At 44.0% G+C, this 14,266-nt stretch overlaps 1 long non-coding RNA gene across 1 annotated transcript; it reads right to left on the bottom strand.

The window, feature by feature from the left end:
- Positions 1–5,317: 5,317 nt before the first annotated feature.
- Positions 5,318–13,265, bottom strand: LOC146894648 (uncharacterized). The gene is made up of 2 exons (XR_015737699.1): positions 13,173–13,265; positions 5,318–5,630 (listed from the first exon to the last, which is right to left on the bottom strand). It is a non-coding gene; the product is annotated as an uncharacterized LOC146894648 (long non-coding RNA).
- Positions 13,266–14,266: the final 1,001 nt, after the last annotated feature.

Here is a 14,266-nt window from a genome sequence, read left to right as displayed (position 1 = left end):
CGAAACTGTAATATTCCAACGGTCAGAAAGGAAATTATGTGGAATCTAAATTATGTGGAATTTAGAAATAAAAAAGTTTTCGCCTTTTTATTTCTCTTGTATTTGAGTATGTGCTTGCACGCCACAGTGCATATAGAGAGGTCAGAGACAGCTCTCTGGAGCTCTCCCCTCCACCGTGTGGTTCTGAGGGTTGAACTCAGGCTGTCAGGCTTGGCTGCAATCTTCCACTCAGTCATCTTGCTGCCCATGGTTCATCTTATAAGTGATGTAAAAATGATTTAAATTTAAATGGAAAATAATATAGAGGCCCAAATCAAGGACATTGCGCGTCAGTAATCTTCACTAGGGTGCACCCTGTAAAATAAAATCTGTACCGTATCCCATGTGTTTCGACAAATGAGCATGCCTTCATATTTTTTTCTCCTGTGCAGACAGGTTGCCTCTACTTTAAAGCAGGTGGTTAATAATGATAAATCCAGGGATTTGTTGTTGTTATTTTGGTTTTTAAAGACAGGGTCTCTCTGTGTAGCCCTGACTGTACCAGAACTCACTCTGTAGACCAGGTTGACCTCAAACTCAGAGATCTGCCTGCTTCTGCTTCCCAAGTGCTGGGATTAAGGGTGTGTGCTGCTGCCACATGACTTATATATTCAGCTTAACTGGAAAAGATAGCAAACATTTTCTGTCTGAAAACATCAGATAGTGTCACATAACAATTTCACTTAAAAATGTGTTTCTAAAATTGCTGCTGTTTAATTCATGCCATGACGAAAATACAAGAAGAAAACTGGCAAGCATGTTTACACCTGTTATGTTACCTTTCCTGGGGAAAAAGTAGAGAAATGTCCGTTTGCCTGATGTAGCATACCAACAGACCAAAGGAATGATTCCATCCAAGCTCAGTTTGATGAGCCTAGGAGCTTCCTGATGTTGCCTGCAGGGCCAGGATGATTCCAAAGCTGTTGCATGGCTTGAGTCCCAGCTTCCCGGTAAACCTGCCACTTCCTCTGCTCTAGCACCTGAGAACCCAGTAAACCAGGTCACAAAGATGCCTGGAATCTCAAGCAAGGGTCTCCTGACCCTTCCACCCATTTCTTCTCTGAAGTAATATTAACCACCCCCATTACCACTGCCATAGACTTGGCTCTTCCTGCTTGTTAATTGATTTCATCACCGTGACTTCCAACCAAGACTTGTGTAGGTGGCCGCAGCCACTTGACTTCATGGTGGTCATATCATGCACAAAGAAAATATCTTTACTGCAAAAATCCCAGGCTACATCAGACCGAATGCATCTTCAGGTGGGGTTTCAAAATCAGCACTTACCCACCTGGCAGTTCAGCACCAGAGTGAGTGTCTCAATGGCAGAGTGGAGCCCCCCACCTCCCGGGAAAAATTAAGTAAGAGGCAGCGTGGTAAGTGCTCTAGCGTGGTTTGTGCCCCTCCCAGTCTTTACAAGTCTTTAGGGGGTGCTCAGGAACTGAAACAGGGGGCTTTGCTCTTGAGTCTGCTCACAGGAGATGCCTTCACAGAGAGAGCACTGTGAAGTGAGGTTGCTGATCACACACTTAGGAGTGTCTGAAGAGCAATTACGCGCCAGCATAGCACAGCCTCTAAGCAGACAAGCAAACAGCAGAAATTAATTACTTCTCCACCAAGAAGCCCCATAAGAGCACTTGACTTGCTGACAGATGTGCTGAACCCTGCAGAGCACTGTGTGAGAGCCCAGACCTGAATAGAGTGTATCACAGGCATTCCTTGTATTGCGTCGGTATTGCTGAGCTGACAAATCGCTGCTTCTTGCTAAATGGATTATTTTCATTGCCTGTTTCCCCCAATTTCATGCTCAAAGCTGAGAATTTCAAGTGGAGTCCATGGAATTAGACTTCAGATGTTTGTTGTTTTGTTTTAAAATAATTTCTGTACCAATTTTTAAGATTCTTTCATAACCCTATTTTTGACATTTTTTTAAACTAAATTTATATGGCTCAAACATATTTTTAAAATAAAATTATATGGCTCAAATGAGTCACCCTCTGCCTGTGGAAGTCACATATAGGATACGAGATTCCTTATACACATTCCAACCACTGGAACCTAAACAGTTTATACAGAGATTTAAGAAGCAGGATCACAGCCGGGAGGTGGTGGCACCTTTGGTCCAGGGGCTCAGCGGGCAGAGGCATGTGAGTCTCAGTGAGTTTGGGACCACTCTGGTTTATATAGCAAGTTCTAGGCCAGTCGGGGATGCATAGTGGAGTCCTGTCTCAAAAACAAAAATGGGGGCAGAGGAGGAGAAGATGAGAAAGATGACAAAGAAGAAAGCAGAGGAGGGGGGGGACTTGGGGAAAGAAGGGAATCAACTGGGGAGTCAGAGTGTGGGGGTGGAACGGGGGAATGAGAGAAACAAATGAGAACAGAGGATGATGACATCTGTGCATAAAAATGCCATAATAAAACCCATTACTTTGTATGCTAATGAAAAAGAATCCAGTTAGCAGCTCTGGCCACATTCCAGGTACTCACCAGTCACCTGTGGCCAGTGGCTAGTGCTGTGGGTGATGCAGCAGCAGACGATGTCCATCAGCACCCCAAGTTCTGCTGGACAGCACCTGCCTGTCCAGACAGTGCCTCAGGCTTCAGGAGTTGCTCTGCAGAAACCTAGGAAGAGCTGAAATTCAGGGTTTCCAGACGTTACCACCCACAGCCTTTAATACTTTACAGTGAACTGACGTCGTTCCAAGAGAGACTGGGCAGACATGAAGCAGGCACAAGTTCCAACACCAGCAAAGAGGAATTGTGGGTTAGGAGACAAGTGAGGATGATGGCTTAGACAGGCCTAAACCAAGGAACCAGAATACGTGATGGAAAGGGTCATGGGAAGAGCCTTTCCCCACTGTTTTCTCTCACATCATTTATACTGATGCCTTTACAACTGTGGGATCAAAAGTACTACCTTTACAGAAACCTCTTCCCCCTCCTTCTCCTCCTCGTCCTCCTCTTCCTCCTCCTCCTCTTCCTCCTCCTCCTCCTCCTCCTCCTCCTCCTCCTCCTCCTCCTCTTCTTCTTCTTCTTCTTCTTCTTCTTCTTCTCTGTCTCTGTCTCTCTCTCTGTCTCTCTCTCTCTGTCTCTCTCTCTCCCCGGCCCCGTGTGTGTGCATTCAGCCCATGACATCATGCATACAAGGCAAGCATCCTACCAACTATTAGATCCCCAGTTCCTACCAAGACTTCTGTGTGTGACAAAGTCTCACCACACCCAAGATGGCCCTGAATTCTTGGACCTCCAAGCCCTGTCTCCCCAGGACTAGGATTATAGGTGTAGAGCACCACACCTACATCAAAACATTCATAATAATAATTAGGGCTGTGGTGATATCTCACTTAGGAAAACCATTGGCTTTGCATTCTTGAGGACTTGTATTCAATCTCGAAGAACTTCCATAAAAAAAAAAAATCAGTGTATGGGCTGGAAAGATGGCTCAGCCATTAAAGGCTAGGCTCACAACCAAAATTATATTTTAAAAAAATCAGTGTATTAGTTAGGTTTCTCTGCTGGAGAGATGACTCAGCAGTTAAGAGCACTGCCTGCTCCTCCAAAGGTCCTGAGTTCAATTCCCAGCAACCACACAGTGGCTCCCAACCATCTGTAATGAGATCTAGTGCCCTCTTGAGGAAGAGACCTGGTCAGTTGTCCTCTTCAACTTAGACCATGAAACAAGTTCAACAGAACTGCCACATATGGGCTGCCCATGCAAACTTCAGCATTGACAGGGCATAAATTATATATATGTGTGTGTGTGTGTGTGTGTGTGTGTGTGTGTGTGTGTGTGCGCATATACATAATTAAAAACATATCAATATATATTAAAAAGGGATTTATTAAACTGTTTCACAGGATGTGACCCGGGGAGTCTAGCAATGGCTAACTATGAAAGGCTTAGAATTCCACAGTTATTTGGTCCACAAAACTGGGTGTCTCAGCTTCCTCACTTGGCCACCAGACTTGGAGGAGTCCCGGAGAGCTGCAGGTCTTCAGTCTGTGTTGAGAACCTGGAAAAGCTTTCTTAATACTGGCTACAGAAACAGGGTAGATGAAGCTGCCAGAGAAAGTGAGGGTAGCATTCAAAAGCTAAGTTTCTTTCTTCCATGCCCCTGTATTTGGGCTGCCACCAGAAGATGTGGCCCTGATTTAGGGTGGGTCTTCTGCTTCAAATAATCTGATTAAGAAAATCCCTCAGGTTGGAGAGCTGACTCAGTGTGTAAGAGCCTCGCTGCTCTTCCAGAGGTCTTGAGTTTAATTCTCAGCACCCATATGGTGGCTCACAACCATCTGTAATGGGATCTGATGCCTTCTTTTGATGTATGTGAAGACAGAGCACTCATGTACAGAAAATACATAGATAAATAAATCTTAAAAGGAGTGGAAATCATAAAAAAGGAAAAAAGAGGAAGAAAGAAAGAAAAAAAGAAAGAAAGAAAGAAAGAAAGACCCTCATTGTTGGGTATGGTGGTGTGTCTTTAGTCCCAGGCAAAGGCAGGCAAATCTCTGTGAATTCCAGGACAGAATAGGCAATATACACTGAAACTCTGTCGGGGGGGGGGAGAAAGAAAAAAAAAGGAAGAAAAGAAATAAAGAAGAAGAAAGAGAAAGGAAGGAATAAAGAAAGACTATTCCTTACAGGTTTGCCCAGCAGCTTGGGATTTATTCTATATGTAGTCAAGTTGACAACTAAAATTAGCCATCACAGTCATGCGCTGGCACACTTGAAATCTCAATGCTGGAGAGATGGAGACAGGAAGTTCCCTGGGGCTCATTAGCCAGTCAGTCTGACCTAAATGGTGAGCCCAGGGCAATGAGACTCCAGTCCCAAGGGAGGCAGACAGTGTTCTGAGGATGACACCCGAGCTTGTCTTCTGGTTTTTATAGACGTACACACATGCATACACACATGCACACACACACACACACACACACACACACACACACACACACACACACGACCATGCAGACTCACATGCTTTCTCTCACACTAAAAACACCTGTATTTTCCAAGCTGAGAATCATGGCACATGCCTATAACCCAGAGGTAGAGACAGAAGGATCTGGAGTTAAAGGTTATCCTTGGCTATATATTAAATTTGAGAACAGCCCGAGCTACATGTGAACCTGTCTCAAACAAACACATTTGCTAAGAAAGCCAACTGCCAGTCAGTCCCTTTGCCTCGCTGGGCCCAGAAACCAGGCAAAGAGCAAAGTCCAACGCTGAGGGACATTAAACTCTGCTGCTTTTGTTTCAAGTCTTTGGAGGCTGTGGTTTGTTTACATTTTTTCTTTTAATGGCCATATTTTATCTGGTACAAAAACGTCTTGCATCACATTCAAAACAACAATTTTAAACAAACACAAAAACATGTCGTGTTGAACTCTAGCTATCAGAATCAAAGCCTGTGATTCTTTTCCGCAGTCTCAGGCAGCGCAGCGCACACCAGGAGGACGGTTTGATTACATCTTCCTGTGATCACACTGTGGGAACGCAGTTTTGGTTTGACTGGTGACTCGTATTTCAGTTTTGTTTTTAATGAAAAGCAGCATGTTGGTGTGGATTCGGTTTCTCCTAGGCCTGAAATCTGTCACAGTAGGAATTCAAAGATAATGAAATTGTAGACATGCCATGCAGAAATCTGAAAGTCTAGTTGTATAATCCCAGCATAGGGATTGCTACAAATTCAAAGCCAGTTACATAGTGAGATCTTATCTCAAAATACCCACAACTACAACAAAAACAACTAGTCTTCAAAATGATCAATGGCCTCAAAGAGGATTAAAGCCCTCAGTTGACAGCCTGGAATGGAGCTCAGTTGGTTAAATGCTTGCCTAGCTTGCACAAAATTCTGGTGTTCAATCTTCAGTACCACATAAAAAGCGTGTATGGTGCTATATGCCTATAATCCAGGACTCAGAGGGTGAGAGCAGGAGAATCACAAATTCAAGGTCACCTTTAACTATACAAAGAGTCAAGACCAGCTTAGGCTACAGAAGAACCTGTCTCAAAAAGCAAACAAAAAGCAACCAAATGGAGGAAAGAAGTCAACTGATACAGTAGATGGCGAAGTCAGCAACACGGATGAGAATTTTCAGTACCATGGACAAAAATAAAATCCATATTTTGAAAAACAAAATACATCTGGGAAGAGAAATCCTACATCAACTAAAAACAAAGTGGCATGCATCACCAGTGGGCTAGGCCAAGCAGAGGATTGCAGATTTGAGATGGAGGATGCAACAGGGAGAATAGTATTTTGAGATAAATCATGGGGGAAAGTAAACAAATAGGAACACATCTTTCAAAACCCTGGAGACATGATCAAAAGACCAAACCTCAGAACCCATGGGGTACAAGAGGTGCTAGGATACAAACCAAAGGCTCAGACAATTAGAGAAATTACAGCAGAAAATTACTCAAGCTTGGGGAAAGACATGGACATTCAAACACAGGAGGCAGAGTCCCAAATAGACACAAACAAAAGAGAACTTTACATACAACTGTATACCTAAAAAAATCTCTTTATACTTAAAGAGATATGACTTAAAATAGATGAATAATATTTTAAAGGCCTTTTTTAAACTCACAGAAGCAAACTCTGAAGAATAACATTAGACTTCTCTCCAGAAATCTTAAGCTCAGGAGCACACAGAATGAGATATGCCCTGAAACTTAATAACTGACCCCACAATATTACTATGTCTGGTAAAAGTAGGTTGTAAAATTGATGGGCAAATTAAAAACCACCCAAGATAACTACAGACTAAAGTGATCACTATGCCAGTTCTGCAGAAACAATTAAAGCAATCCTAAATACAACAAAGGAGGGCCCACAGTTAAAAGTATGAATGTAACGCTAGCTTGGTATAGTTAATCCCAGCACTAAGGCTGCAGAGGCAGATCTCTGTCTACAAAGAGAGTTCCAACATAGAGAGACCCTGTCTCAAAAAAAAAATCAGAATAACCATCCTATTTCCAAGAGTCTCAAGAAGAAATAAATACCTGGGAATAAGCCTATCTCAGGAAATGAACAGCCTCAAAATGAAAATTTAAGAAATCAGTAAAAGACATCAAGTAAGACACTAAAAGATGGAAATATCTGTGTTTACTTGTGAATCAGCAGACCAGATATTGTGAAAGTTACTGTATTATCAGAAGTAATATAGGAGGAGCTGGGGACGGAGTTCAGTTCACACAGTGCTTGCCTGAAATGTACACTGTTCTGTTCAGTCACCAAAACGGCACAAACTGAGCTTGGTGGTGCAAGCCTGCATTCCCAGCACTCGGGATAGAGGCAGTAGGGTCCAAAGCTCAAGGTTATCCTTGGCTACACCGTGAGTCAAGTCTATCTTGGGTTACATGAGACTCTGTCTAAAAATACAATTTTAGCCAGGCAGTAGTGGTGCATGCCTTTTATGCCAGCACACAGGAGGCAGAGGCAGGCAGATCTCTATGAGTTCGAGGCCACCCTGGTCTACAGAGCAAGTTCCAGGACAGCCAAGGCTACCCAGTGAAACTCTGTCTCAAAAAAATCAAAAACCACCCAAATAACAACAACAATAATAATGTATATATTTTTTAAAAGAGAGAAAGAGAAAAAGTAAAAACAATAGAAACCCAATGGTATTCTTCATAGAAAAGGAAAAAAAATCAAAATTTATATGGACCCACAAAAGACCTCAGATAGCTAAAGCAATTCTGATTAGAAAAAACACAGGCTACAGAATGGGTGGAAATTCTTTCCAGCTATCCACTTGTGATGGTTCGCTCTAGGTGTCGACAACCTAGGATCACCCCCTGAGAAGAGAGTCTTAATAAGGGACCGCTAGATCAGGCTGGCCTGTGGGCTTGTCTGTCAGGAATTATGCTGATTATATTTACTAACTGAAGAGAGAAGACTCACCTACTTCAGGTGTCACCAGAATGGGGATCCTGAGCTGCCCAGGTGTTGAAAGTGAACTGAACACAAACATGCATGCATCTCAACCGTGTACAGGATGTCACCAGTCAGCTCAAGCCCCTGCTGCTGTGACTTACCCATAACCTGGAACTGTGAGAGAAGTATTTTCTCCCCTAAGTTGCTTTTATGAGAGTACGATATCACAGCAACAGGAAACAAAACTAATACTGTCTGACAGAAACTAATATCTAGAATATTCAAAAAAGTTAAAATTAAACATAAAAAATCATTCATAAATGGGCACATGGCTTGAGCAGATAGTCTCACAAGAAGTAAAAGTGGCCTTCATATAGATGAACAAGCTGTCAGGGAATTGCAAAACAAGGTGACATTGAGGTTCTACCTTACCCTAGTCAGAATGGCTATCATCGGGGAGAAATACTACCAAGTGGGCTGAAAATATAATTTGGAGGTAGAGTCTACCATGCATAGGGCCCTAGGTTTATATCCCAGCATGGGAAAATATACTGTCAAGGATGCGAAGTCTTTTACATAGCTGGCAAGAATGTAGTTAGCACAGATTACTCAAAAATTAAAAACAGAACTACCGCACACCAGCTGTGCCACTCCTGAGTATGTATCTAAAGAGCTCTAATCAGCTTGTCTTAGTTAAGGTTAGTATTGCTATGATGAACCATCATGATCAAAAGCAACTTGGAGAGGAAAGGGTTTATTTGGCTTACATATCCTGAGTCACAGTCCATTGAGGGAAGCCAAGGAAGGAACTCAAACCTTGCAGGAACCTGGAGGCAGGAGCTGATGGTCCTGAAGGGGTGCTACTTACTGGCTTGCTCCTCATGGCTTGATTAGCCTGCTTTCTTATAGCATCCAGTACCACCAGTCAGGGATGGCACCACCCTCAATGGGCTGGGTCCTCCCTCATCAGTCACTAATTAAGAAAATGCTCTACAGATTTCCTATACCTACAGCCCAATCTTTTTATTTTTTTTTATTTTTTGTCTTTACGTGTCTTTATTTTAAACTCTATTTCTTTTCTTTTCTTTTCTAATTGATTTTTATTGAGCTCTACATTTTTCTCTGCTCCCCTCCCTGCCTCTCCCCTCCCCTTCAACCCTCCCCCAAGGTTCCCATGCTCCCAATTTACTCAGGAGATCTTGTCTTTTTCTACTTTCTACTTCCCCTGTAGATTAGATCTATGTAAGTCTCTCTTAGTGTCTGCATTGTTGTCTAAGTTCTCTGGGATTGTGGTTTGTAGGCTGGCTTTCTTTGCTTTATGTTTAAAAACCACCTATGAGTGAGTACATGTGATAATTGTCTTTCTGTGTCTGGGTAACCTCACTCAAAATAATGTTTTCTAGTTCCATCCATTTTCCTGCAAAATTCAAGATGTCATTTTTTCTGCTGTATAGTACTCCATTGTGTAAATGTACCACATTTTCCTTATCCATTCTTCGATCAAGGGGCATTTAGGTTGTTTTCAGGTTCTGACTATGACAAACAATGCAGCTATGAACATAGTTGAACACATGTCCTTGTGGCACGATTGAGCATCCTTTGGATATATAACCAAAAGTGGTATTACTGGGTCTTGAGGAAGGTTGTTTCCTAATTTTCTGAGAAATCGCCACACTGACATCCAAAGGGGTTGTACCAGCTTGTATTCCCACCAGCAATGCAGAAATGTTCCCTTTTCCCCACAACCTCTCCAGTATAAGTTGTCAGTGTTTTTGATCTTGGCCATTCTTGCAGGTATAAGATGGAATCTCAGAGTTGTTTTGATTTGCATTTCCCTGATGACTAAAGATATTGAACATTTCCTTAAGTGTCTTTCAGCCATCTTAGATTTCTCCTACAGCCCGATCTTATGGAGACATTTTCTCAGTTGAGGTTCCTTATTCTCATATGACTTTAGCTTATGTCAAGTTGACATAAAACTAGCCGTCATATCAACATATCACAGAGATACCTGTGCACCAATGTTTAATGCTTCACTATTCAAAATAGCCAATATATGGAACCAAACTAGGTATTTATCAACACATACATACATAAAGAATGTGAGATACACACAGACATACACAATAGAGTTTTATTTAGTCGCAAGAATAGCAATATTTGTCAGGTGATGGTGGTGGTGCATGCCTTTAATCCCAGCACTCAGGATACAGAGGCAGGCAGATCTCTGAGTTGTAGGCCATCCTGGTCTTTATTTTTCCAGACAGGGTTTCTCTGTGTACACCTAGCTGTTCCCAAACTTACTCTGTGGACCAGGCTGACCTCAAACTCAGAGATTCTCCTGCCTCTGCCTCCCCAGTGCTGGGATTAAAGGTGTGGCCACCACCACTGGTTTGTGTAGTTTTTAAGACAGACTCACACAGTGTGCCTCTAGCTGGCCTGGAATTCACCTTTTAAATAGCAGACGGCACAAAGGGCACAAACCACTAACAACACACAAATAACAACGCATTATAGTAGAAACACCCATGGGACCCAGCACATATCCAAAATGCTGCCCACAGGTCAGTAGCCCTACCTGGCTCCTGCTGGTCAGGCCCTCCTCCCTGCCCTTCCCTGGTCAGTCACTTGGTTCCTTATGTTAGAAAGATGTTCCTACTTTGGAGGGTCAGTCTTCGTTCACTCAATACAAAACATTCAAGGTTCAGCCATGGGGGTGTAGTTACTGTTGTCCTTTGTTGTTATCATTGCACAATATGCTATTTTATGGGCATCCTGTCACTTATATATCATCCTTTCTCCCACGGGACACACGGCCTTTCTAGTCTGAGCCGATGGCAAGGGAAGCTGCTGTAGTTGACACCTACTTCCGGGTTCACACAGGTGCCTTCTTCTGTGGATGTATCTGCTTTTAGAACTGACAGGGCTGTGCATGCTTTTATCTGGACAGTGGTAAAACAAGCCAGAATTCTGTCACACTCTCAGCAGTATCGAATCAACCAACAGTTAGTAGGCTTTACCTAGAACAGCTAAGGATTTTAAATGGAGAGGATTATGGAATTTCCCAGCAAACAACTGTGGCACCTGAGGTCAGGGAGATGTCAGTTATTCTGACCGGATTGTTCCTCACTGGACTGAGTTGCCACACCTCTCCACAAGCACGTCCAGTTACTGTGTGCACATAAAGTTAAAAGACACTCAAATCTTGTGGCACTGGCGTGTGTTTTTAACTCCATCACTTGGGAAGCAGCAGAAAGATGTTCAGCCTGGACGAGGTAGTAAGGTGGCCTCAACTAGGAGGAGGAGAACTATTTGATGAATGGAAAGGAAAAGACAGGAGGCTGTGAAAGGCTAACTTTCTGAATTATTGAAGCCGGGCCTGTCGAGGGAGACTACTCAAGTAGGGCTCGCTGTGACAGAAGAAGCCCCCTGATCATTTCCACACATTGATAAGATGGGGAGAAGATAGAGAGTTTCGGGGTGAAACTGAAAACCTGGAAGCCTGGGGAGGGCTGGGGGAGCAGCACAGTCTCCTGCAGAGATTGGTTTAGAGAAGCATTGAAGAAGAAAGAAGAGAAAAAAAGCTGAAATAATTAAGCTCACTAATTTCAAAGAATTTTGATCTCCTCCTAGTCTAGGCAAACCTCTTTCCCCTACATTTAATTCCTAGCTCTGTACCCAGTTCCTAGCTTTGCAGAGCAGGCTGACCTTGACCTGGTGATCTCTTGCTTTCCAAATACGAAAACCACAGCAGATACCATACCTAGCACCTCCAGTTCTGCTTTGGCCTGCATTTTCTTCCTGGGTATGGTAGTTGGAATGGAATTGGCTCCCCTAATCTCACAGGGAAGAGCACTCTTAGGAGGTATGGCTTCGTGGAAGTGAGTATGGCTTGTTACAGGAAGTGTGTCACTGTGGGGGCAGGCTTTGGGGTTTCCCATGCTCAGGACACCACCCTGTATGACTTCCTACTGCCTGCAAGATGTAGGACTCCCAGTACCTCTGCAGCACCACATCTGCCTGCATGCCACCTCACTCCCTGCCGTGACGACGATAGTGCACTGGAGCTCTGAAACTGTAAGGGAGCCCCTTCGGTTAAATATTTTCCTTCATAAGAGTTGCCATGGTCAAAGTGTCTCTTCACAGCAATAGAAACCCTAACATGAACAGGGAGGGTGCTTACTAGCACTTTTACTTTTGACAGCACCTGAAATCACCCAGGAAAATAATAAAAAGCACATCGGAGACCGACCTCTGAGCACGTCTGTGACGTTTGCAGGCTGGATTGACTGAGGTGGGAAGACTCGTCCTAACCGTGGCCTGGGTCCTAGACTGAATGAAGTGGAGAAAACTAAACTAGCACCAGCGGCTCCTCTCTCACTGCTTCCCGAGCGTGGATGCCATGTGACCAGATGCCTCACGCCTTCCACAGTCTTAGCTAAGGTTTCTATTGCTGTGAAGAGACACCAGGGCCGCTGCAACTCTTAATTTTTTTTCCTCGATAGAGTTTCTCTGTGTAACAGGCCTGACTATCCTGGAACTCACTCTGTAGACTGGACTGACCTTGAACTCACAGAGATTAAAGGCCTGTGCCACCACCACCACCGCCTGGCGACAGCAATTCTTACGAAGGAAAATATTTCATTAGGACTGGCTTAAATCCAGATATAGAACATCTGTTATCGGTATGGTGGGAAGCACGGTGGCAGGCAGGCAGATGTGTGCTTGAAAGACAGCGGAGAGTGCCCCATCCGGATGACAGGTGGCAGGAAGAGAAGGCGGCACTGGCGTGGAAGAAAGATGAGGGGAAGGAAACAGCGAAGGTGAGGAGGATGGGGCTGGAGGAATGGTTCAGAGGTTAAGCACCTGTTGTTCTTCCTGAGAACCCTGGTTCGGTTCTCAGCACCTACATCAGTGGCTCATGCTTGCCTGTAGCTCTTGCTCCAGGAGGTCTTGTGCCCTGCTCTGGCCTCTGAAGGCCATGTGCAAATGCATGTGCACAATCGCACACTCAGATACAAATGCACACACATGATTAAAAATATAGGGGTGAGGTGTAACATGAGGGGGCCGGCTTGTTGGGATATTTGTCCCACCTGGTACCCCACAGCCGGCAAGTCCCAAAGAAAATCACGCACAAGACTCCATAAGATTATAAACTGATTGACCCATTAGGTCAGGCTACTTATTAGCTCTTATAACTTATGTTACCCCATTATCCTTATCTACGTTAGCCACATGGCTCAGTACCTTTTCCAGTGGGGCAGCTTACATCTTTCCTTTCCCGTGGTCTGGGCAGAACTGGCAGAGGGAGCTTCCTAGAATACTCCCAGTTTCTTTGCTCCACCTCTACTTCCTGTCTGGCTTTCCTGCCTATACTGCCTGCCTGGCCAATCAGCGCTTTATTAAAATATGATTGACAGAATACAGATAATTCTCCCACACCAGTGAGGATGATAACTCTTCTGTTAGGAGTACTGACTGATCTTCCAGAAGAACTGCTTAAATCTTAGCACCAATGTGGCTCTTGACTGTATCACTAGTTCTGGGATCTTTCGGCCTCCGGGGCACTAGGCATAGACATGGTGCACAGGCATAAACAAAGGCAAAACACCCATACATATCATCATCGTCATATAAATAAGTATAATTTTAAAACTTTTCCTCTCAAGCTGGGCAGTGGTGGTACACTCCTTTAATCCCAGCACTTGAGAGGCAGAGGCAGGCGGATCTCTGTGAGTTTGAGGCCAGCCTGGTCTATGGAGTGAGTGCCAGGACAGGCTCCAAAGCTACACAAAGAAACCCTGTCTCAAAAAACCAAAAATAAACTTTTCCTCTCCTGCCTTTCACCGTCCAGCTGGAGAGAGCACATTTAACTTCCGTCCTTGTGTGTTCCACAAAGTCAGCATGGCTCCAGGATCCCAGAGAGAACTGAAATAGGTGGTGAGCTTCTTGACGGCCCTGCATTTCTACTTAGTTGGACCCTAGGACCTGATGCAGGAAGCATTGTCCTCAGCAGACCATGACTGTCTCTGGGGGTTGAGAAGAAAGAAACCAGAATTCAGGAAGTCTGAGAAGGTAGAGTCAGAATCCCAAAGAGGAAGAAGCTACATAAAAAGGGAACTTCGGACCCCAGAGAGATGGCCCAATGGTTACGGGCACTTGTTCTTTTTTTTTTTTTTTTTCGAGACAATGTTTCTCTGTTTAACAGTCCTAGCTGTCCTGGAACTAGCTCTTGTAGACCAGGCTGGCCTTGAAGTCACAGAGATCCACCTGCCTCTGCTTCTGCCTCCATAGTGCTGGGATTAAAGGCATGTGCCATCACCATCTGACCGCTTGTTGTT

The sequence above is a fragment of the Myodes glareolus genome, chromosome 4, assembly GCF_982192425.1.
Source record: "Myodes glareolus chromosome 4, mMyoGla1.1, whole genome shotgun sequence".
Classification (NCBI taxonomy): Eukaryota; Metazoa; Chordata; class Mammalia; order Rodentia; family Cricetidae; genus Myodes; species Myodes glareolus.
This window is presented reverse-complemented; position numbering and strand designations above follow the sequence as displayed.